Source organism: Odontesthes bonariensis, chromosome 24 (genome assembly GCF_027942865.1).
Source record: "Odontesthes bonariensis isolate fOdoBon6 chromosome 24, fOdoBon6.hap1, whole genome shotgun sequence".
NCBI lineage: Eukaryota > Metazoa > Chordata > Actinopteri > Atheriniformes > Atherinopsidae > Odontesthes > Odontesthes bonariensis.
The window spans coordinates 27,395,039-27,416,730 of record NC_134529.1 but is presented as its reverse complement, the minus strand read 5'-3'; the positions used below and the strand labels follow the sequence as shown (position 1 = coordinate 27,416,730).

At 39.4% G+C, this 21,692-nt stretch overlaps 23 non-coding genes across 23 annotated transcripts; 11 read left to right on the top strand and 12 right to left on the bottom strand.

Moving 5' to 3' along the window:
- Window positions 1–204: 204 nt before the first annotated feature.
- On the bottom strand, window positions 205–276 carry trnac-gca (transfer RNA cysteine (anticodon GCA)). The gene has a single exon. It is a non-coding gene; the product is annotated as a tRNA-Cys (tRNA).
- Window positions 277–400: 124 nt separating this feature from the next.
- On the top strand, window positions 401–472 carry trnac-gca (transfer RNA cysteine (anticodon GCA)). The gene has a single exon. It is a non-coding gene; the product is annotated as a tRNA-Cys (tRNA).
- Window positions 473–1,631: 1,159 nt separating this feature from the next.
- trnac-gca (transfer RNA cysteine (anticodon GCA)) lies at window positions 1,632–1,703 on the bottom strand. The gene has a single exon. It is a non-coding gene; the product is annotated as a tRNA-Cys (tRNA).
- Window positions 1,704–1,827: 124 nt separating this feature from the next.
- Window positions 1,828–1,899, top strand: trnac-gca (transfer RNA cysteine (anticodon GCA)). The gene has a single exon. It is a non-coding gene; the product is annotated as a tRNA-Cys (tRNA).
- Window positions 1,900–3,058: 1,159 nt separating this feature from the next.
- On the bottom strand, window positions 3,059–3,130 carry trnac-gca (transfer RNA cysteine (anticodon GCA)). The gene has a single exon. It is a non-coding gene; the product is annotated as a tRNA-Cys (tRNA).
- A 124-nt stretch (window positions 3,131–3,254) lies between these two features.
- Window positions 3,255–3,326, top strand: trnac-gca (transfer RNA cysteine (anticodon GCA)). The gene has a single exon. It is a non-coding gene; the product is annotated as a tRNA-Cys (tRNA).
- A 1,171-nt stretch (window positions 3,327–4,497) lies between these two features.
- Window positions 4,498–4,569, bottom strand: trnac-gca (transfer RNA cysteine (anticodon GCA)). Its single transcript has one exon. It is a non-coding gene; the product is annotated as a tRNA-Cys (tRNA).
- Window positions 4,570–4,693: 124 nt separating this feature from the next.
- trnac-gca (transfer RNA cysteine (anticodon GCA)) lies at window positions 4,694–4,765 on the top strand. Its single transcript has one exon. It is a non-coding gene; the product is annotated as a tRNA-Cys (tRNA).
- Window positions 4,766–5,940: 1,175 nt separating this feature from the next.
- Window positions 5,941–6,012, bottom strand: trnac-gca (transfer RNA cysteine (anticodon GCA)). Its single transcript has one exon. It is a non-coding gene; the product is annotated as a tRNA-Cys (tRNA).
- Window positions 6,013–7,301: 1,289 nt separating this feature from the next.
- Window positions 7,302–7,373, bottom strand: trnac-gca (transfer RNA cysteine (anticodon GCA)). The gene has a single exon. It is a non-coding gene; the product is annotated as a tRNA-Cys (tRNA).
- A 124-nt stretch (window positions 7,374–7,497) lies between these two features.
- trnac-gca (transfer RNA cysteine (anticodon GCA)) lies at window positions 7,498–7,569 on the top strand. Its single transcript has one exon. It is a non-coding gene; the product is annotated as a tRNA-Cys (tRNA).
- A 1,157-nt stretch (window positions 7,570–8,726) lies between these two features.
- On the bottom strand, window positions 8,727–8,798 carry trnac-gca (transfer RNA cysteine (anticodon GCA)). Its single transcript has one exon. It is a non-coding gene; the product is annotated as a tRNA-Cys (tRNA).
- Window positions 8,799–8,922: 124 nt separating this feature from the next.
- Window positions 8,923–8,994, top strand: trnac-gca (transfer RNA cysteine (anticodon GCA)). Its single transcript has one exon. It is a non-coding gene; the product is annotated as a tRNA-Cys (tRNA).
- A 1,169-nt stretch (window positions 8,995–10,163) lies between these two features.
- trnac-gca (transfer RNA cysteine (anticodon GCA)) lies at window positions 10,164–10,235 on the bottom strand. The gene has a single exon. It is a non-coding gene; the product is annotated as a tRNA-Cys (tRNA).
- Window positions 10,236–10,359: 124 nt separating this feature from the next.
- Window positions 10,360–10,431, top strand: trnac-gca (transfer RNA cysteine (anticodon GCA)). The gene has a single exon. It is a non-coding gene; the product is annotated as a tRNA-Cys (tRNA).
- Window positions 10,432–11,612: 1,181 nt separating this feature from the next.
- On the bottom strand, window positions 11,613–11,684 carry trnac-gca (transfer RNA cysteine (anticodon GCA)). Its single transcript has one exon. It is a non-coding gene; the product is annotated as a tRNA-Cys (tRNA).
- A 124-nt stretch (window positions 11,685–11,808) lies between these two features.
- On the top strand, window positions 11,809–11,880 carry trnac-gca (transfer RNA cysteine (anticodon GCA)). Its single transcript has one exon. It is a non-coding gene; the product is annotated as a tRNA-Cys (tRNA).
- A 1,174-nt stretch (window positions 11,881–13,054) lies between these two features.
- On the bottom strand, window positions 13,055–13,126 carry trnac-gca (transfer RNA cysteine (anticodon GCA)). The gene has a single exon. It is a non-coding gene; the product is annotated as a tRNA-Cys (tRNA).
- Window positions 13,127–13,250: 124 nt separating this feature from the next.
- trnac-gca (transfer RNA cysteine (anticodon GCA)) lies at window positions 13,251–13,322 on the top strand. The gene has a single exon. It is a non-coding gene; the product is annotated as a tRNA-Cys (tRNA).
- Window positions 13,323–14,479: 1,157 nt separating this feature from the next.
- Window positions 14,480–14,551, bottom strand: trnac-gca (transfer RNA cysteine (anticodon GCA)). Its single transcript has one exon. It is a non-coding gene; the product is annotated as a tRNA-Cys (tRNA).
- Window positions 14,552–14,675: 124 nt separating this feature from the next.
- trnac-gca (transfer RNA cysteine (anticodon GCA)) lies at window positions 14,676–14,747 on the top strand. The gene has a single exon. It is a non-coding gene; the product is annotated as a tRNA-Cys (tRNA).
- A 1,161-nt stretch (window positions 14,748–15,908) lies between these two features.
- On the bottom strand, window positions 15,909–15,980 carry trnac-gca (transfer RNA cysteine (anticodon GCA)). Its single transcript has one exon. It is a non-coding gene; the product is annotated as a tRNA-Cys (tRNA).
- Window positions 15,981–16,104: 124 nt separating this feature from the next.
- Window positions 16,105–16,176, top strand: trnac-gca (transfer RNA cysteine (anticodon GCA)). Its single transcript has one exon. It is a non-coding gene; the product is annotated as a tRNA-Cys (tRNA).
- The last annotated feature ends 5,516 nt before the right edge of the window (window positions 16,177–21,692 follow it).

Here is a 21,692-nt window from a genome sequence, read left to right as displayed (position 1 = left end):
GTCCATGGTGTAATATCCTGTACAGTCTGCCTTGAGATACATTGATTACTTCTCAACTTTAGTACTACCAACATAAACCCACTGTTAAGCATGTTTAATATGTTTGCTTTAAACACCACATTTGTCTTTTCCTCAGAAATTAGAAAGTTTTCTCAATGCCTTTAAGAATTGAGAAGATAACTAACCTGATAGTGTCATAATTATAGGGGGCACCCAGATTTGAACTGAGGACCTCTTGATCTGCAGTCAAATGCTCTACCACTGAGCTATACCCCCCAATAATTACACATATTCTATCAATGACATGTTTTGTGTTGGCATCGGAAACATGATGGTCAATGCTTCTGCCATATGGAATTGTAACTTTTACTAATAAGTATTTGACAAAAACTACATACAGGGGGGTATAGCTCAGTGGTAGAGCATTTGACTGCAGATCAAGAGGTCCTCAGTTCAAATCTGAGTGCCCCCTGCTTTTCCAAGGATTGTAGGTTTAATATAGCCTGGCTGACGCGTCCACATCTCGATGGGATGGTGGTCTGGGAACTAGATGTGCATTTTCTCATATTTGAGGCGTGGTTTACGAATGCCTAGAGCCGTTTATTGGGGGCTACGAATGTCTATCAAATGGCGTCCTGTTCTTCCCATGCTGCTTTGCGCGCGATTCATAGCCAATTGTATCACTTATACCAGATGGCCTATGTAGAGCGACAGAAATTCGACGAGGAAGAAGAAGACGCATTACTGTGTATGAGAAGACGATGGAAGAGCAAATACATCCTTCTTGGCAATGAAATCTTTCAACGCCAAACGTTGCTCTTTTTTAAAAGTAAACTTGCGTTCTAAGCTACTTAAAACACTTTTTAAGGCTGCATCGAACGCTAACGTTTTGTCCGCTGCCATATTTGATTAACACTCTACAAGCTTCGGTGTCGCGCATAGACGTCGTCATCGTCTTGCTGCCCCCCCGTCCTGTGATTGGTTCCCTAACTCAGGCAAAAATAAGGGCAGTGGTTTCCAAGCTGCCTTTGCAGTGGGAATGAAATCGCGCGCAAAGCAGCATGGGAATTCCCAGGCTAGGTTTAATATGTGATATACAGAAAAAGTTTAAATCTTCCTTACAATTTTGTGGCAGATGGGCTTTTGGAGTTGGTTCTCTTGCATGCCAAGTTGTGGTGATGAGAGTTAACAATTAACTGATCTTTGAAACTGCTATTGTTAACTTCCCAAAATTGCTAATAGAAAAATGTACACATATTAATATATATATATATATATATAAGTACTCAATGCATATTACTCATTCTTGAAATTCACATTATCAGAAAAGAGAATTCCCAGACAAATGGGACAACTAACTTTGCTATGTCCACAGATAAAGGTTGCTTTGCAATATTTTAATGGATGTGAAGTGAAGTTGCATGCTAGTCCATGGTGTAATATCCTGTACAGTCTGCCTTGAGATACATTGATTACTTCTCAACTTTAGTACTACCAACATAAACCCACTGTTAAGCATGTTTAATATGTTTGCTTTAAACACCACATTTGTCTTTTCCTCAGAAATTAGAAAGTTTTCTCAATGCCTTTAAGAATTGAGAAGATAACTAACCTGATAGTGTCATAATTATAGGGGGCACCCAGATTTGAACTGAGGACCTCTTGATCTGCAGTCAAATGCTCTACCACTGAGCTATACCCCCCAATAATTACACATATTCTATCAATGACATGTTTTGTGTTGGCATCGGAAACATGATGGTCAATGCTTCTGCCATATGGAATTGTAACTTTTACTAATAAGTATTTGACAAAAACTACATACAGGGGGGTATAGCTCAGTGGTAGAGCATTTGACTGCAGATCAAGAGGTCCTCAGTTCAAATCTGAGTGCCCCCTGCTTTTCCAAGGATTGTAGGTTTAATATAGCCTGGCTGACGCGTCCACATCTCGATGGGATGGTGGTCTGGGAACTAGATGTGCATTTTCTCATATTTGAGGCGTGGTTTACGAATGCCTAGAGCCGTTTATTGGGGGCTACGAATGTCTATCAAATGGCGTCCTGTTCTTCCCATGCTGCTTTGCGCGCGATTCATAGCCAATTGTATCACTTATACCAGATGGCCTATGTAGAGCGACAGAAATTCGACGAGGAAGAAGAAGACGCATTACTGTGTATGAGAAGACGATGGAAGAGCAAATACATCCTTCTTGGCAATGAAATCTTTCAACGCCAAACGTTGCTCTTTTTTAAAAGTAAACTTGCGTTCTAAGCTACTTAAAACACTTTTTAAGGCTGCATCGAACGCTAACGTTTTGTCCGCTGCCATATTTGATTAACACTCTACAAGCTTCGGTGTCGCGCATAGACGTCGTCATCGTCTTGCTGCCCCCCCGTCCTGTGATTGGTTCCCTAACTCAGGCAAAAATAAGGGCAGTGGTTTCCAAGCTGCCTTTGCAGTGGGAATGAAATCGCGCGCAAAGCAGCATGGGAATTCCCAGGCTAGGTTTAATATGTGATATACAGAAAAAGTTTAAATCTTCCTTACAATTTTGTGGCAGATGGGCTTTTGGAGTTGGTTCTCTTGCATGCCAAGTTGTGGTGATGAGAGTTAACAATTAACTGATCTTTGAAACTGCTATTGTTAACTTCCCAAAATTGCTAATAGAAAAATGTACACATATTAATATATATATATATATATATAAGTACTCAATGCATATTACTCATTCTTGAAATTCACATTATCAGAAAAGAGAATTCCCAGACAAATGGGACAACTAACTTTGCTATGTCCACAGATAAAGGTTGCTTTGCAATATTTTAATGGATGTGAAGTGAAGTTGCATGCTAGTCCATGGTGTAATATCCTGTACAGTCTGCCTTGAGATACATTGATTACTTCTCAACTTTAGTACTACCAACATAAACCCACTGTTAAGCATGTTTAATATGTTTGCTTTAAACACCACATTTGTCTTTTCCTCAGAAATTAGAAAGTTTTCTCAATGCCTTTAAGAATTGAGAAGATAACTAACCTGATAGTGTCATAATTATAGGGGGCACCCAGATTTGAACTGAGGACCTCTTGATCTGCAGTCAAATGCTCTACCACTGAGCTATACCCCCCAATAATTACACATATTCTATCAATGACATGTTTTGTGTTGGCATCGGAAACATGATGGTCAATGCTTCTGCCATATGGAATTGTAACTTTTACTAATAAGTATTTGACAAAAACTACATACAGGGGGGTATAGCTCAGTGGTAGAGCATTTGACTGCAGATCAAGAGGTCCTCAGTTCAAATCTGAGTGCCCCCTGCTTTTCCAAGGATTGTAGGTTTAATATAGCCTGGCTGACGCGTCCACATCTCGATGGGATGGTGGTCTGGGAACTAGATGTGCATTTTCTCATATTTGAGGCGTGGTTTACGAATGCCTAGAGCCGTTTATTGGGGGCTACGAATGTCTATCAAATGGCGTCCTGTTCTTCCCATGCTGCTTTGCGCGCGATTCATAGCCAATTGTATCACTTATACCAGATGGCCTATGTAGAGCGACAGAAATTCGACGAGGAAGAAGAAGACGCATTACTGTGTATGAGAAGACGATGGAAGAGCAAATACATCCTTCTTGGCAATGAAATCTTTCAACGCCAAACGTTGCTCTTTTTTAAAAGTAAACTTGCGTTCTAAGCTACTTAAAACACTTTTTAAGGCTGCATCGAACGCTAACGTTTTGTCCGCTGCCATATTTGATTAACACTCTACAAGCTTCGGTGTCGCGCATAGACGTCGTCATCGTCTTGCTGCCCCCCCGTCCTGTGATTGGTTCCCTAACTCAGGCAAAAATAAGGGCAGTGGTTTCCAAGCTGCCTTTGCAGTGGGAATGAAATCGCGCGCAAAGCAGCATGGGAATTCCCAGGCTAGGTTTAATATGTGATATACAGAAAAAGTTTAAATCTTCCTTACAATTTTGTGGCAGATGGGCTTTTGGAGTTGGTTCTCTTGCATGCCAAGTTGTGGTGATGAGAGTTAACAATTAACTGATCTTTGAAACTGCTATTGTTAACTTCCCAAAATTGCTAATAGAAAAATGTACACATATTAATATATATATATATATATATATATATATATATAAGTACTCAATGCATATTACTCATTCTTGAAATTCACATTATCAGAAAAGAGAATTCCCAGACAAATGGGACAACTAACTTTGCTATGTCCACAGATAAAGGTTGCTTTGCAATATTTTAATGGATGTGAAGTGAAGTTGCATGCTAGTCCATGGTGTAATATCCTGTACAGTCTGCCTTGAGATACATTGATTACTTCTCAACTTTAGTACTACCAACATAAACCCACTGTTAAGCATGTTTAATATGTTTGCTTTAAACACCACATTTGTCTTTTCCTCAGAAATCAGAAAGTTTTCTCAATGCCTTTAAGAATTGAGAAGATAACTAACCTGATAGTGTCATAATTATAGGGGGCACCCAGATTTGAACTGAGGACCTCTTGATCTGCAGTCAAATGCTCTACCACTGAGCTATACCCCCCAATAATTACACATATTCTATCAATGACATGTTTTGTGTTGGCATCGGAAATATGATGGTCAATGCTTCTGCCATATGGAATTGGAACTTTTACTAAAAAGTATTTGACAGAAACTACATACAGGGGGGTATAGCTCAGTGGTAGAGCATTTGACTGCAGATCAAGAGGTCCTCAGTTCAAATCTGAGTGCCCCCTGCTTTTCCAAGGATTGTAGGTTTAATATAGTCTGGCTGACGCGTCCAGATCTCGATGAGATGGTGGTCTGGGAACTAGATGTGCATTTTCTCGTATTTGAGGCGTGGTTTACGAATGCCTAGAGCCGTTTATTGGGCGCTACGAATGTCTATCAAATGGCGTCTGGTTCTTCCCATGCTGCTTTGTGCGCGATTCATAGCCAATTGTATCACTTATACCAGATGACGTATGTAGAGCGACAGAAATTCGACGAGGAAGAAGAAGACGCTTTACTGTGTATGAGAAGACGATGGTAGAGCAAATACATCCTTCTTGGCAATGAAATCTTTCAACGCCAAACGTTGCTCTTTTTTAAAAGTAAACTTGCGTTCTAAGCTACTTAAAACACTTTCTAAGGCTGCATCGAACGGTAACTTGTGTCCGCTGCCATGTTGGATTAACACTCTACAAGCTTCGGTGTCGCGCATAGACGTCGTCATCGTCTTGCTGACCCCCGTTCTGTGATTGGTTCCCTAACTCAGGCAAAAATAAGGGCAGTGGTTTCCAAGCTGCCTTTGCAGTGGGAATGAAATCGCGCGCAAAGCAGCATGGGAATTCCCAGGCTAGGTTTAATATGTGATATACAGAAAAAGTTTAAATCTTCCTTACAATTTTGTGGCAGATGGGCTTTTGGAGTTGGTTCTCTTGCATGCCAAGTTGTGGTGATGAGAGTTAACAATTAACTGATCTTTGAAACTGCTATTGTTAACTTCCCAAAATTGCTAATAGAAAAATGTACACATATTAATATATATATATATATATATATATATATATATATATATAAGTACTCAATGCATATTACTCATTCTTGAAATTCACATTATCAGAAAAGAGAATTCCCAGACAAATGGGACAACTAACTTTGCTATGTCCACAGATAAAGGTTGCTTTGCAATATTTTAATGGATGTGAAGTGAAGTTGCATGCTAGTCCATGGTGTAATATCCTGTACAGTCTGCCTTGAGATACATTGATTACTTCTCAACTTTAGTACTACCAACATAAACCCACTGTTAAGCATGTTTAATATGTTTGCTTTAAACACCACATTTGTCTTTTCCTCAGAAATCAGAAAGTTTTCTCAATGCCTTTAAGAATTGAGAAGATAAGTAACCTGATAGTGTCATAATTATAGGGGGCACCCAGATTTGAACTGAGGACCTCTTGATCTGCAGTCAAATGCTCTACCACTGAGCTATACCCCCCAATAATTACACATATTCTATCAATGACATGTTTTGTGTTGGCATCAGAAACATGATGGTCAATATAGCTCAGTGGTAGAGCATTTGACTGCAGATCAAGAGGTCCTCAGTTCAAATCTGAGTGCCCCCTGCTTTTCCAAGGATTGTAGGTTTAATATAGCCTGGCTGACGCGTCCACATCTCGTTGAGATGGTGGTCTGGGAACTAGATGTGCATTTTCTCGTATTTGAGGCGTGATTTACGAATGCCTAGAGCCGTTTATTGGGGGCTACGAATGTCTATCAAATGGCGTCTGGTTCTTCCCATGCTGCTTTGTGCGCGATTCATAGCCAATTGTATCACTTATACCAGATGACGTATGTAGAGCGACAGAAATTCGACGAGGAAGAAGAAGACGCTTTACTGTGTATGAGAAGATGATGGTAGAGCAAATACATCCTTCTTGGCAATGAAATCTTTCAACGCCAAACGTTGCTCTTTTTTAAAAGTAAACTTGCGTTCTAAGCTACTTAAAACACTTTTTAAGGCTGCATCGAACGCTAACGTTTTGTCCGCTGCCATATTTGATTAACACTCTACAAGCTTCGGTGTCGCGCATAGACGTCGTCATCGTCTTGCTGCCCCCCCGTCCTGTGATTGGTTCCCTAACTCAGGCAAAAATAAGGGCAGTGGTTTCCAAGCTGCCTTTGCAGTGGGAATGAAATCGCGCGCAAAGCAGCATGGGAATTCCCAGGCTAGGTTTAATATGTGATATACAGAAAAAGTTTAAATCTTCCTTACAATTTTGTGGCAGATGGGCTTTTGGAGTTGGTTCTCTTGCATGCCAAGTTGTGGTGATGAGAGTTAACAATTAACTGATCTTTGAAACTGCTATTGTTAACTTCCCAAAATTGCTAATAGAAAAATGTACACATATTAATATATATATATATATATATAAGTACTCAATGCATATTACTCATTCTTGAAATTCACATTATCAGAAAAGAGAATTCCCAGACAAATGGGACAACTAACTTTGCTATGTCCACAGATAAAGGTTGCTTTGCAATATTTTAATGGATGTGAAGTGAAGTTGCATGCTAGTCCATGGTGTAATATCCTGTACAGTCTGCCTTGAGATACATTGATTACTTCTCAACTTTAGTACTACCAACATAAACCCACTGTTAAGCATGTTTAATATGTTTGCTTTAAACACCACATTTGTCTTTTCCTCAGAAATTAGAAAGTTTTCTCAATGCCTTTAAGAATTGAGAAGATAACTAACCTGATAGTGTCATAATTATAGGGGGCACCCAGATTTGAACTGAGGACCTCTTGATCTGCAGTCAAATGCTCTACCACTGAGCTATACCCCCCAATAATTACACATATTCTATCAATGACATGTTTTGTGTTGGCATCGGAAACATGATGGTCAATGCTTCTGCCATATGGAATTGTAACTTTTACTAATAAGTATTTGACAAAAACTACATACAGGGGGGTATAGCTCAGTGGTAGAGCATTTGACTGCAGATCAAGAGGTCCTCAGTTCAAATCTGAGTGCCCCCTGCTTTTCCAAGGATTGTAGGTTTAATATAGCCTGGCTGACGCGTCCACATCTCGATGGGATGGTGGTCTGGGAACTAGATGTGCATTTTCTCATATTTGAGGCGTGGTTTACGAATGCCTAGAGCCGTTTATTGGGGGCTACGAATGTCTATCAAATGGCGTCCTGTTCTTCCCATGCTGCTTTGCGCGCGATTCATAGCCAATTGTATCACTTATACCAGATGGCCTATGTAGAGCGACAGAAATTCGACGAGGAAGAAGAAGACGCATTACTGTATGAGAAGACGATGGAAGAGCAAATACATCCTTCTTGGCAATGAAATCTTTCAACGCCAAACGTTGCTCTTTTTTAAAAGTAAACTTGCGTTCTAAGCTACTTAAAACACTTTTTAAGGCTGCATCGAACGCTAACGTTTTGTCCGCTGCCATATTTGATTAACACTCTACAAGCTTCGGTGTCGCGCATAGACGTCGTCATCGTCTTGCTGCCCCCCCGTCCTGTGATTGGTTCCCTAACTCAGGCAAAAATAAGGGCAGTGGTTTCCAAGCTGCCTTTGCAGTGGGAATGAAATCGCGCGCAAAGCAGCATGGGAATTCCCAGGCTAGGTTTAATATGTGATATACAGAAAAAGTTTAAATCTTCCTTACAATTTTGTGGCAGATGGGCTTTTGGAGTTGGTTCTCTTGCATGCCAAGTTGTGGTGATGAGAGTTAACAATTAACTGATCTTTGAAACTGCTATTGTTAACTTCCCAAAATTGCTAATAGAAAAATGTACACATATTAATATATATATATATATATATAAGTACTCAATGCATATTACTCATTCTTGAAATTCACATTATCAGAAAAGAGAATTCCCAGACAAATGGGACAACTAACTTTGCTATGTCCACAGATAAAGGTTGCTTTGCAATATTTTAATGGATGTGAAGTGAAGTTGCATGCTAGTCCATGGTGTAATATCCTGTACAGTCTGCCTTGAGATACATTGATTACTTCTCAACTTTAGTACTACCAACATAAACCCACTGTTAAGCATGTTTAATATGTTTGCTTTAAACACCACATTTGTCTTTTCCTCAGAAATTAGAAAGTTTTCTCAATGCCTTTAAGAATTGAGAAGATAACTAACCTGATAGTGTCATAATTATAGGGGGCACCCAGATTTGAACTGAGGACCTCTTGATCTGCAGTCAAATGCTCTACCACTGAGCTATACCCCCCAATAATTACACATATTCTATCAATGACATGTTTTGTGTTGGCATCGGAAACATGATGGTCAATGCTTCTGCCATATGGAATTGTAACTTTTACTAATAAGTATTTGACAAAAACTACATACAGGGGGGTATAGCTCAGTGGTAGAGCATTTGACTGCAGATCAAGAGGTCCTCAGTTCAAATCTGAGTGCCCCCTGCTTTTCCAAGGATTGTAGGTTTAATATAGCCTGGCTGACGCGTCCACATCTCGATGGGATGGTGGTCTGGGAACTAGATGTGCATTTTCTCATATTTGAGGCGTGGTTTACGAATGCCTAGAGCCGTTTATTGGGGGCTACGAATGTCTATCAAATGGCGTCCTGTTCTTCCCATGCTGCTTTGCGCGCGATTCATAGCCAATTGTATCACTTATACCAGATGGCCTATGTAGAGCGACAGAAATTCGACGAGGAAGAAGAAGACGCATTACTGTGTATGAGAAGACGATGGAAGAGCAAATACATCCTTCTTGGCAATGAAATCTTTCAACGCCAAACGTTGCTCTTTTTTAAAAGTAAACTTGCGTTCTAAGCTACTTAAAACACTTTTTAAGGCTGCATCGAACGCTAACGTTTTGTCCGCTGCCATATTTGATTAACACTCTACAAGCTTCGGTGTCGCGCATAGACGTCGTCATCGTCTTGCTGCCCCCCCGTCCTGTGATTGGTTCCCTAACTCAGGCAAAAATAAGGGCAGTGGTTTCCAAGCTGCCTTTGCAGTGGGAATGAAATCGCGCGCAAAGCAGCATGGGAATTCCCAGGCTAGGTTTAATATGTGATATACAGAAAAAGTTTAAATCTTCCTTACAATTTTGTGGCAGATGGGCTTTTGGAGTTGGTTCTCTTGCATGCCAAGTTGTGGTGATGAGAGTTAACAATTAACTGATCTTTGAAACTGCTATTGTTAACTTCCCAAAATTGCTAATAGAAAAATGTACACATATTAATATATATATATATATATATATATATATATAAGTACTCAATGCATATTACTCATTCTTGAAATTCACATTATCAGAAAAGAGAATTCCCAGACAAATGGGACAACTAACTTTGCTATGTCCACAGATAAAGGTTGCTTTGCAATATTTTAATGGATGTGAAGTGAAGTTGCATGCTAGTCCATGGTGTAATATCCTGTACAGTCTGCCTTGAGATACATTGATTACTTCTCAACTTTAGTACTACCAACATAAACCCACTGTTAAGCATGTTTAATATGTTTGCTTTAAACACCACATTTGTCTTTTCCTCAGAAATCAGAAAGTTTTCTCAATGCCTTTAAGAATTGAGAAGATAACTAACCTGATAGTGTCATAATTATAGGGGGCACCCAGATTTGAACTGAGGACCTCTTGATCTGCAGTCAAATGCTCTACCACTGAGCTATACCCCCCAATAATTACACATATTCTATCAATGACATGTTTTGTGTTGGCATCGGAAATATGATGGTCAATGCTTCTGCCATATGGAATTGGAACTTTTACTAAAAAGTATTTGACAGAAACTACATACAGGGGGGTATAGCTCAGTGGTAGAGCATTTGACTGCAGATCAAGAGGTCCTCAGTTCAAATCTGAGTGCCCCCTGCTTTTCCAAGGATTGTAGGTTTAATATAGTCTGGCTGACGCGTCCAGATCTCGATGAGATGGTGGTCTGGGAACTAGATGTGCATTTTCTCGTATTTGAGGCGTGGTTTACGAATGCCTAGAGCCGTTTATTGGGCGCTACGAATGTCTATCAAATGGCGTCTGGTTCTTCCCATGCTGCTTTGTGCGCGATTCATAGCCAATTGTATCACTTATACCAGATGACGTATGTAGAGCGACAGAAATTCGACGAGGAAGAAGAAGACGCTTTACTGTGTATGAGAAGACGATGGTAGAGCAAATACATCCTTCTTGGCAATGAAATCTTTCAACGCCAAACGTTGCTCTTTTTTAAAAGTAAACTTGCGTTCTAAGCTACTTAAAACACTTTCTAAGGCTGCATCGAACGGTAACTTGTGTCCGCTGCCATGTTGGATTAACACTCTACAAGCTTCGGTGTCGCGCATAGACGTCGTCATCGTCTTGCTGACCCCCGTTCTGTGATTGGTTCCCTAACTCAGGCAAAAATAAGGGCAGTGGTTTCCAAGCTGCCTTTGCAGTGGGAATGAAATCGCGCGCAAAGCAGCATGGGAATTCCCAGGCTAGGTTTAATATGTGATATACAGAAAAAGTTTAAATCTTCCTTACAATTTTGTGGCAGATGGGCTTTTGGAGTTGGTTCTCTTGCATGCCAAGTTGTGGTGATGAGAGTTAACAATTAACTGATCTTTGAAACTGCTATTGTTAACTTCCCAAAATTGCTAATAGAAAAATGTACACATATTAATATATATATATATATATATATATATATATATATATATATATATAAGTACTCAATGCATATTACTCATTCTTGAAATTCACATTATCAGAAAAGAGAATTCCCAGACAAATGGGACAACTAACTTTGCTATGTCCACAGATAAAGGTTGCTTTGCAATATTTTAATGGATGTGAAGTGAAGTTGCATGCTAGTCCATGGTGTAATATCCTGTACAGTCTGCCTTGAGATACATTGATTACTTCTCAACTTTAGTACTACCAACATAAACCCACTGTTAAGCATGTTTAATATGTTTGCTTTAAACACCACATTTGTCTTTTCCTCAGAAATTAGAAAGTTTTCTCAATGCCTTTAAGAATTGAGAAGATAACTAACCTGATAGTGTCATAATTATAGGGGGCACCCAGATTTGAACTGAGGACCTCTTGATCTGCAGTCAAATGCTCTACCACTGAGCTATACCCCCCAATAATTACACATATTCTATCAATGACATGTTTTGTGTTGGCATCGGAAACATGATGGTCAATGCTTCTGCCATATGGAATTGTAACTTTTACTAATAAGTATTTGACAAAAACTACATACAGGGGGGTATAGCTCAGTGGTAGAGCATTTGACTGCAGATCAAGAGGTCCTCAGTTCAAATCTGAGTGCCCCCTGCTTTTCCAAGGATTGTAGGTTTAATATAGTCTGGCTGACGCGTCCACATCTCGATGAGATGGTGGTCTGGGAACTAGATGTGCATTTTCTCATATTTGAGGCGTGGTTTACAAATGCCTAGAGCCGTTTATTGGGGGCTACGAATGTCTATCAAATGGCGTCCTGTTCTTCCCATCCTGCTTTGCGCGCGATTCATAGCCAATTGTATCACTTATACCAGATGGCCTATGTAGAGCGACAGAAATTCGACGAGGAAGAAGAAGACGCATTACTGTGTATGAGAAGACGATGGCAGAGCAAATACATCCTTCTTGGCAATGAAATCTTTCAACGCCAAACGTTGCTCTTTTTTAAAAGTAAACTTGCGTCCTAAGCTACTTAAAACACTTTCTAAGGCTGCATCGAACGGTAACTTGTGTCCGCTGCCATGTTGGATTAACACTCTACAAGCTTCGGTGTCGCGCATAGACGTCGTCATCGTCTTGCTGCCCCCCCGTCCTGTGATTGGTTCCCTAACTCAGGCAAAAATAAGGGCAGTGGTTTCCAAGCTGCCTTTGCAGTGGGAATGAAATCGCGCGCAAAGCAGCATGGGAATTCCCAGGCTAGGTTTAATATGTGATATACAGAAAAAGTTTAAATCTTCCTTACAATTTTGTGGCAGATGGGCTTTTGGAGTTGGTTCTCTTGCATGCCAAGTTGTGGTGATGAGAGTTAACAATTAACTGATCTTTGAAACTGCTATTGTTAACTTCCCAAAATTGCTAATAGAAAAATGTACACATATTAATATATATATATATATATATATATATATATATATATAAGTACTCAATGCATATTACTCATTCTTGAAATTCACATTATCAGAAAAGAGAATTCCCAGACAAATGGGACAACTAACTTTGCTATGTCCACAGATAAAGGTTGCTTTGCAATATTTTAATGGATGTGAAGTGAAGTTGCATGTTAGTCCATGGTGTAATATCCTGTACAGTCTGCCTTGAGATACATTGATTACTTCTCAACTTTAGTACTACCAACATAAACCCACTGTTAAGCATGTTTAATATGTTTGCTTTAAACACCACATTTGTCTTTTCCTCAGAAATTAGAAAGTTTTCTCAATGCCTTTAAGAATTGAGAAGATAACTAACCTGATAGTGTCATAATTATAGGGGGCACCCAGATTTGAACTGAGGACCTCTTGATCTGCAGTCAAATGCTCTACCACTGAGCTATACCCCCCAATAATTACACATATTCTATCAATGACATGTTTTGTGTTGGCATCGGAAACATGATGGTCAATGCTTCTGCCAAATGGAATTGGAACTTTTACTAAAAAGTATTTGACAGAAACTACATACAGGGGGGTATAGCTCAGTGGTAGAGCATTTGACTGCAGATCAAGAGGTCCTCAGTTCAAATCTGAGTGCCCCCTGCTTTTCCAAGGATTGTAGGTTTAATATAGTCTGGCTGACGCGTCCACATCTCGATGAGATGGTGGTCTGGGAACTAGATGTGCATTTTCTCGTATTTGAGGCGTGGTTTACGAATGCCTAGAGCCGTTTATTGGGCGCTACGAATGTCTATCAAATGGCGTCTGGTTCTTCCCATGCTGCTTTGTGCGCGATTCATAGCCAATTGTATCACTTATACCAGATGACGTATGTAGAGCGACAGAAATTCGACGAGGAAGAAGAAGACGCATTACTGTGTATGAGAAGATGATGGTAGAGCAAATACATCCTTCTTGGCAATGAAATCTTTCAACGCCAAACGTTGCTCTTTTTTAAAAGTAAACTTGCGTTCTAAGCTACTTAAAACACTTTCTAAGGCTGCATCGAACGGTAACTTGTGTCCGCTGCCATGTTGGATTAACACTCTACAAGCTTCGGTGTCGCGCATAGACGTCGTCATCGTCTTGCTGACCCCCGTTCTGTGATTGGTTCCCTAACTCAGGCAAAAATAAGGGCAGTGGTTTCCAAGCTGCCTTTGCAGTGGGAATGAAATCGCGCGCAAAGCAGCATGGGAATTCCCAGGCTAGGTTTAATATGTGATATACAGAAAAAGTTTAAATCTTCCTTACAATTTTGTGGCAGATGGGCTTTTGGAGTTGGTTCTCTTGCATGCCAAGTTGTGGTGATGAGAGTTAACAATTAACTGATCTTTGAAACTGCTATTGTTAACTTCCCAAAATTGCTAATAGAAAAATGTACACATATTAATATATATATATATATATATAAGTACTCAATGCATATTACTCATTCTTGAAATTCACATTATCAGAAAAGAGAATTCCCAGACAAATGGGACAACTAACTTTGCTATGTCCACAGATAAAGGTTGCTTTGCAATATTTTAATGGATGTGAAGTGAAGTTGCATGTTAGTCCATGGTGTAATATCCTGTACAGTCTGCCTTGAGATACATTGATTACTTCTCAACTTTAGTACTACCAACATAAACCCACTGTTAAGCATGTTTAATATGTTTGCTTTAAACACCACATTTGTCTTTTCCTCAGAAATTAGAAAGTTTTCTCAATGCCTTTAAGAATTGAGAAGATAACTAACCTGATAGTGTCATAATTATAGGGGGCACCCAGATTTGAACTGAGGACCTCTTGATCTGCAGTCAAATGCTCTACCACTGAGCTATACCCCCCAATAATTACACATATTCTATCAATGACATGTTTTGTGTTGGCATCGGAAACATGATGGTCAATGCTTCTGCCATATGGAATTGTAACTTTTACTAATAAGTATTTGACAAAAACTACATACAGGGGGGTATAGCTCAGTGGTAGAGCATTTGACTGCAGATCAAGAGGTCCTCAGTTCAAATCTGAGTGCCCCCTGCTTTTCCAAGGATTGTAGGTTTAATATAGCCTGGCTGACGCGTCCACATCTCGATGAGATGGTGGTCTGGGAACTAGATGTGCATTTTCTCATATTTGAGGCGTGGTTTACGAATGCCTAGAGCCGTTTATTGGGGGCTACGAATGTCTATCAAATGGCGTCCTGTTCTTCAAATGCTGCTTTGCGCGCGATTCATAGCCAATTGTATCACTTATACCAGATGGCCTATGTAGAGCGACAGAAATTCGACGAGGAAGAAGAAGACGCATTACTGTGTATGAGAAGACGATGGAAGAGCAAATACATCCTTCTTGGCAATGAAATCTTTCAACGCCAAACGTTGCTCTTTTTTAAAAGTAAACTTGCGTTCTAAGCTACTTAAAACACTTTCTAAGGCTGCATCGAACGCTAACGTTTTGTCTGCTGCCATATTTGATTAACACTCTACAAGCTTCGGTGTCGCGCATAGACGTCGTCATCGTCTTGCTGCCCCCCCGTTCTGTGATTGGTTCCCTAACTCAGGCAAAAATAAGGGCAGTGGTTTCCAAGCTGCCTTTGCAGTGGGAATGAAATCGCGCACAAAGCAGCATGGGAATTCCCAGGCTAGGTTTAATATGTGATATACAGAAAAAGTTTAAATCTTCCTTACAATTTTGTGGCAGATGGGCTTTTGGAGTTGGTTCTCTTGCATGCCAAGTTGTGGTGATGAGAGTTAACAATTAACTGATCTTTGAAACTGCTATTGTTAACTTCCCAAAATTGCTAATAGAAAAATGTACACATATTAATATATATATATATATATATATAAGTACTCAATGCATATTACTCATTCTTGAAATTCACATTATCAGAAAAGAGAATTCCCAGACAAATGGGACAACTAACTTTGCTATGTCCACAGATAAAGGTTGCTTTGCAATATTTTAATGGATGTGAAGTGAAGTTGCATGCTAGTCCATGGTGTAATATCCTGTACAGTCTGCCTTGAGATACATTGATTACTTCTCAACTTTAGTACTACCAACATAAACCCACTGTTAAGCATGTTTAATATGTTTGCTTTAAACACCACATTTGTCTTTTCCTCAGAAATCAGAAAGTTTTCTCAATGCCTTTAAGAATTGAGAAGATAACTAACCTGATAGTGTCATAATTATAGGGGGCACCCAGATTTGAACTGAGGACCTCTTGATCTGCAGTCAAATACTCTACCACTTAGCTATACCCCCCATTAATTACACATATTCTATCAATGAGATGTTTTTTGTTGGCATCGGAAACATGATGGTCAATGCTTCTGCCATATGGAATTGTAACTTTTACTAAAAAGTATTTGACAGAAACTACATACAGGGGGGTATAGCTCAGTGGTAGAGCATTTGACTGCAGATCAAGAGGTCCTCAGTTCAAATCTGAGTGCCCCCTGCTTTTCCAAGGATTGTAGGTTTAATATAGCCTGGCTGACGCGTCCAGATCTCGATGAGATGGTGGTCTGGGAACTAGATGTGCATTTTCTCGTATTTGAGGCGTGGTTTACGAATGCCTAGAGCCGTTTATTGGGGTCTACGAATGTTTATCAAATGGCGTCCTGTTCTTCCCATGCTGCTTTGCGCGCGATTCATAGCCAATTGTATCACTTATACCAGATGGCCTATGTAGAGCGACAGAAATTCGACGAGGAAGAAGAAGACGCTTTACTGTGTATGAGAAGACGATGGTAGAGCAAATACATCCTTCTTGGCAATGAAATCTTTCAACGCCAAACGTTGCTCTTTTTTAAAAGTAAACTTGCGTTCTAAGCTACTTAAAACACTTTCTAAGGCTGCATCGAACGCTAACGTTGTGTCTTCTGCCATATTTGATTAACACTCTACAAGCTTCGGTGTCACGCATAGACGTCGTCATCGTCTTCCTGCCCCCCCGTTCTGTGATTGGTTCCCTAACTCAGGCAAAAATAAGGGCTGTGGTTTCCAAGCTGCCTTTGCAGTGGGAATGAAATCGCGCGCAAAGCAGCATAGGAATTCCCAGGCTAGGTTTAATATGTGATATACAGAAAAAGTTTAAATCTCCCTTACAATCTTGTGTCAGATGGGCTTTTGGAGTTGGTTCTCTTGCATGCCAAGTTGTGGTGATGAGAGTTAACAATTAACTGATCTTTGAAGAAATAAATAAATATGCCGCAAGTTTAACCCCCCCAATGGTGGACCCAAAGTTACGCCCTGGACTGCAGGTCAAGAGGTTCTCAGTTCAAATCTGGGTTCCCCCTGCTTTTCCAAGGATTGTAGGTTTAATATGTGATATACAGCAAAAATTAAAATCTCCTTTACAATCCTGTCAGATGGGCTTTTAGAGTTGGTTCTCTTGCATTCCAAGTTGTAGTGATGAGAGGTAAAATTAATCTGATCTTTGAAAACTGCTTTTGTATGTTTATTTATATATACATATATTAGGGCGTGGCAAGTTAACTCGTTATTATAGCGTTAACTCATTAATTATTTAACGCCGACAAATATTTTAGTGCGCATTATAGCAGGTTTTATTATTTATTTTATTATTGTAAAAGTCTTTTGCTCACAGGCTTTTATTTTGTAAAAGTCTGTTGCTGTCTGCTGCGGAACTGGAAAAGAAAGTAATCAACGGATCCACCAAACATGGAGAAGGGTACGGAACTTTTACTCGGCCATTTTCAGTCTAAAGTTCTTCCAGACGACGGAGTCGACAGAACCAAAGTCATCTGTAAACACTGCCAAGTTGAATTGTCTTCTCAGCGTAGTAGTTCCAGTCTAAAATATCACTTATAGCTGCAGTCTGCAGGATTTGTCATACGTAAAGTCCTAATGTTTGGCATTTTAAGAGTTTACATGATCTATCAGAACGCTTGAAGTTGAAAACGGTGACCTCCGTAGTCGCAAAATGCAAGAAATGCTTATTTTTTAACCGAAAAATAAAAAGTTATTCAACTTCCTGTCCCGCCCCATCAAAACACATGAGAACTCGTGCACGTCTACGTGCACGCCAGATGCGCGTACACGACTCCTCATTCATCAACTCACCTGTCATTTGCGATCATGGAAGACACAGTAAGTAGACTAGCCCGTAATGAAGTTCAATAGTCCAGATAAATGACAGGCAGCAGAGCCCAGCTCGTAACCTGATTGGTTACCTTTTACCGGTCCGGTCTGCAATTTTGTAAACAAACCTGCTGGCTTTGGAGGGACCTAGCGGGACATATAGGGGACCTAGAGAACTCTCTTTTTTTGTATTGGGGTATTTAATGTACTATTTTCAGAATCCCCGGACAGTTCCAGGCATTATGCTTGAAAAAGAGTTGCAGACTGCAGCTTTAAAGGCAAAACACACAATTGATAACAAATGTTATGGCGCTTTCATTCATATGGCAGCACATTTAAAATAAAACTAAATGCTAAAAGCTATACACTACTTTTGAATTCATTTTTTGATTTTGCGTACAAATGCGATTAATCGTGATTAATCAGGGAAATCATGTGATTAATTAGATTAAAAATTTTAATTGTTGTCCAGCCCTAGTAAAAACCCAAAAATGTTTGATAAATAATGAGGGCAAAACGCTGTGGAATTCGATGTCATCTTAGTTAAATAGGACCATTTATATTCTCTCTGTCCCTCAGTTTTTATACGTGCTGAGAATAAGTGTAGACACACATTCTGCAGTTATTCCAGGTGAGTTATTTGATACTGGTTAACTTCAAAGTTGATAGTAATGGTATTTTTTTTCAATTTCCTTGAAAAAATAATTTTTAATAATAAAGAATATGTTTTTATTGGGAAGGACCCATTTCCATCCACTCGTTGGGGTGCCAAGTGTTATGTAATATTGGGTTATTTTGCATTAACCTTCTCCTTTGCTCCATATACAGTATATATATAATATATATACATAGAGAGAGAGAGAGATATGGTTAATTATGTAAAAATGTGTGATATGTCCAAAAAAAGTACAGTAATTGGTACAGTAATTCAGCGTCTTGTCTGGCAATGCTGGCTCTTGATAGCCATTTTGTTTGTTCTGGATTTGATTTGGCAAAAATATATTGTGCACAACAGCAGGGAAGCGAGAGACAAAGTCAGGCAGTCGCTGCAGTGTATTGGTGTATCCGTTAATACCAGTTATCTATCTAAAAGTTTGTAAAAATACCAGGTGAGTAATGTGTTGATGATGATCCTTCACAACTCTGCACAAAATGAATCAACAGAGCATCCATTGACCATAGTTTCTCTTGAAACATGTGTGCTCTCAGTAGGTGTGCAACCCTCAAATCTTTGCAATGCACTGCTGGCATTGCTGGTGTGTTGCCCACCATGTGCCGCATTTCAGCTTCATGCATCACACAATTAATACATTTTTTTCTGTTCTTAATCTTCCTCTGCAATTCAAATTCTGCAGTTTTACATCAAGGGAAGAGGAATTTCTATGATTAATGCAGAAAAAATTAGTTCCTAGTCTTTTGCATTGTAGAAGGCCAATTTATAACCTTCCAGTGTTGGCTTTTGCTGCCTTATTTACTGAATCCCATTGTGTTGAGATTTTAGATCCGTTAGGGTGGGTGACAGGTGCTGAGAGGATACAAATGCAGAAAAACACACTGAAAAAAGGGACTTTTTGGTGAAGTAAACTCTAATAGAGTAACTGTCATAATTTCTACCTTGTATTTGTAAGATTCAGTAAGAACTAGAGTTTCTTAAGTAAAATTAAACATTTTCTTAACGTAATACATGAATTATGGGGGAAGAGTAAGTTTTACTTGGGTTTCCTCATACAATTTAAATGTTTAATAGTTGTATATACATAAACCTAGAAATACTACATAAACTTTACTCTGAAAGTGCATCGTTTTGAAACGCATGCACGACGCATGCGCACAGTACCACAGGATTGGTGCTCATCTGTCCTTTAGATGCAGGATCACAGAGTGAGGTGGAGCACGAACGATTAATTTCACAGGTAAGTTATTACTGTTCTGTTTTAAATTTGTGATAATATATAAGTCTGCATGTAAATTGACGCAAGATATGTCACTGTTCATAAGTTAATTTAAAGTTAGCATAACGCCACATTGGTCCGTGCTGGCCTGTAAGTGTGTGTGTGTGTGTGTGTGTGTGGGAGTATCATTTTACTCAGGATTCATGTTTTTGTAGTTAAATGAAAGAATCGATTGTTCATTACAACTTCTACTCGCAAATGAATCTGTCATCTGTAAAATGTTCATTTACGTTTGTTCATGATACAGTTTATTTCTTATTAAGTCTTATTAAAATATTTTTCTATCAACAGGAAGAAAATCAGAACAGAACATTATTCTCACCATTCAGGCAAGTAGAAAATAATGTATACATGATGTAATATTGTTTTGTTATTTTCCCTTATTCATCCATTATAACGTAATATTAAAATTGTGGCTGAATATTTTAGACCATTGTTTTAATACCACACACTGTGTCTCTTGATTTTCAGGGGGCCCTTTGGAGGAGCCGGTGGGCTTTGTGGACAGTCGGAGTTGAGGTCCAGGTAGAGGAGGTCGAGGAGAAATTCATCAGGGAGAAAGAGTAGGCCTCTTGTGATATGAGATGGTTGTGCAAAAGATGCAATTTTAGGTCATCAAAACGTTTAGAACATTATAGGTCGAAGCATCCACACACTGGTCAAAGCCGGTCACAACAGATGTACATTTTTTTTCAGTGCAGAGAGACGTTATAGAAGAACTAAACTTGGTTTATTTAAAACTATATCAAAAGGTGAGGCCAAGCCACAAAACCGTGAACTAAATAACAAAACCAGACAGAAACTATAACCATGAACATGAAGAAAGATGAAGCACAACCCAGGGATGAAACAACGGAGAGGATCTAACAAGGACTGAAAGAACACAGAGAGCTTAAATACTGTGGTGAAGTGATTGGTGAATGGGTGCAGTTTAGACGATTGAACACAGGTAAATGTGTGGAACTGATGACTAGAACATGGAAACTGAGGAAGATAGTGAGAACATGAAACAAGAAACTTACAGGACTAAACCAAGACGAGACTACTGACCCAAGTAAATGACAAAAGCAAACGTGAAAGCAGCCAAAACAGACAACTAAAGATAATACAGACTGCAAAAAATCCAAATCTCATGATCATAATTGAGGATGGGAACAAATATTGACACATATATTGAAACAATGGCCCAGTGCAATTTCCTCATTACTGCTGATTAAGCCCCTATCCACCTGCCTATTTCATGCTCAATCCGTCAGTTGTAAACAAGATCCTGAAATACTGGCATGATTATTTCAAATAATTAATTTCTTAATCTTAAGATTAGGTTAGATTAAATATGCACTCATCATAACTAGAAATAGTCCATTGTCATATCCCAGAAGGAGGGAGAGCTTTCTCTTCGGGGAAGCTTCTTACTGTGTAGGAGAGGATTTGGTGGAGTGTCTTCTGTTTAGTCAAATTCATGGAAGCTTGCCAAGGGGGCAGGGGGGAGGATGCTGGTAACTCTTGAACACACAATACTTGAGAATACATTAGTCAAGAATTCTCAACTGGAGAGAAACTAACTAACTAAAATAAAGGAGAAACTTTGACAAAGACGCTACATTTTTGAGCATGACAATATCTGATATGTAGCTGTACGTGGTTAAACCAGAATCGGATCGGGAATGCGAAAGTGAGCAGCATGAGGACCTGCCACAACAAAGATTATAGTTGGACATCTCAATTTTGTAAATATCCTGATCTTTTAATTCCTCACTGTACTCCCATGTTAATCTGTGCAGATGTGGGAAGTGTGCTAAAATGCCAACTGAGGCAAAAAAACATCTGCTCCGGGATCTGGAGAAGGTAACGACACACTCCTCCTTAGTCACCCAAGGCAAAGTAGCTAAGTGCTGTTCTTTTCGGGCAGCTGTAG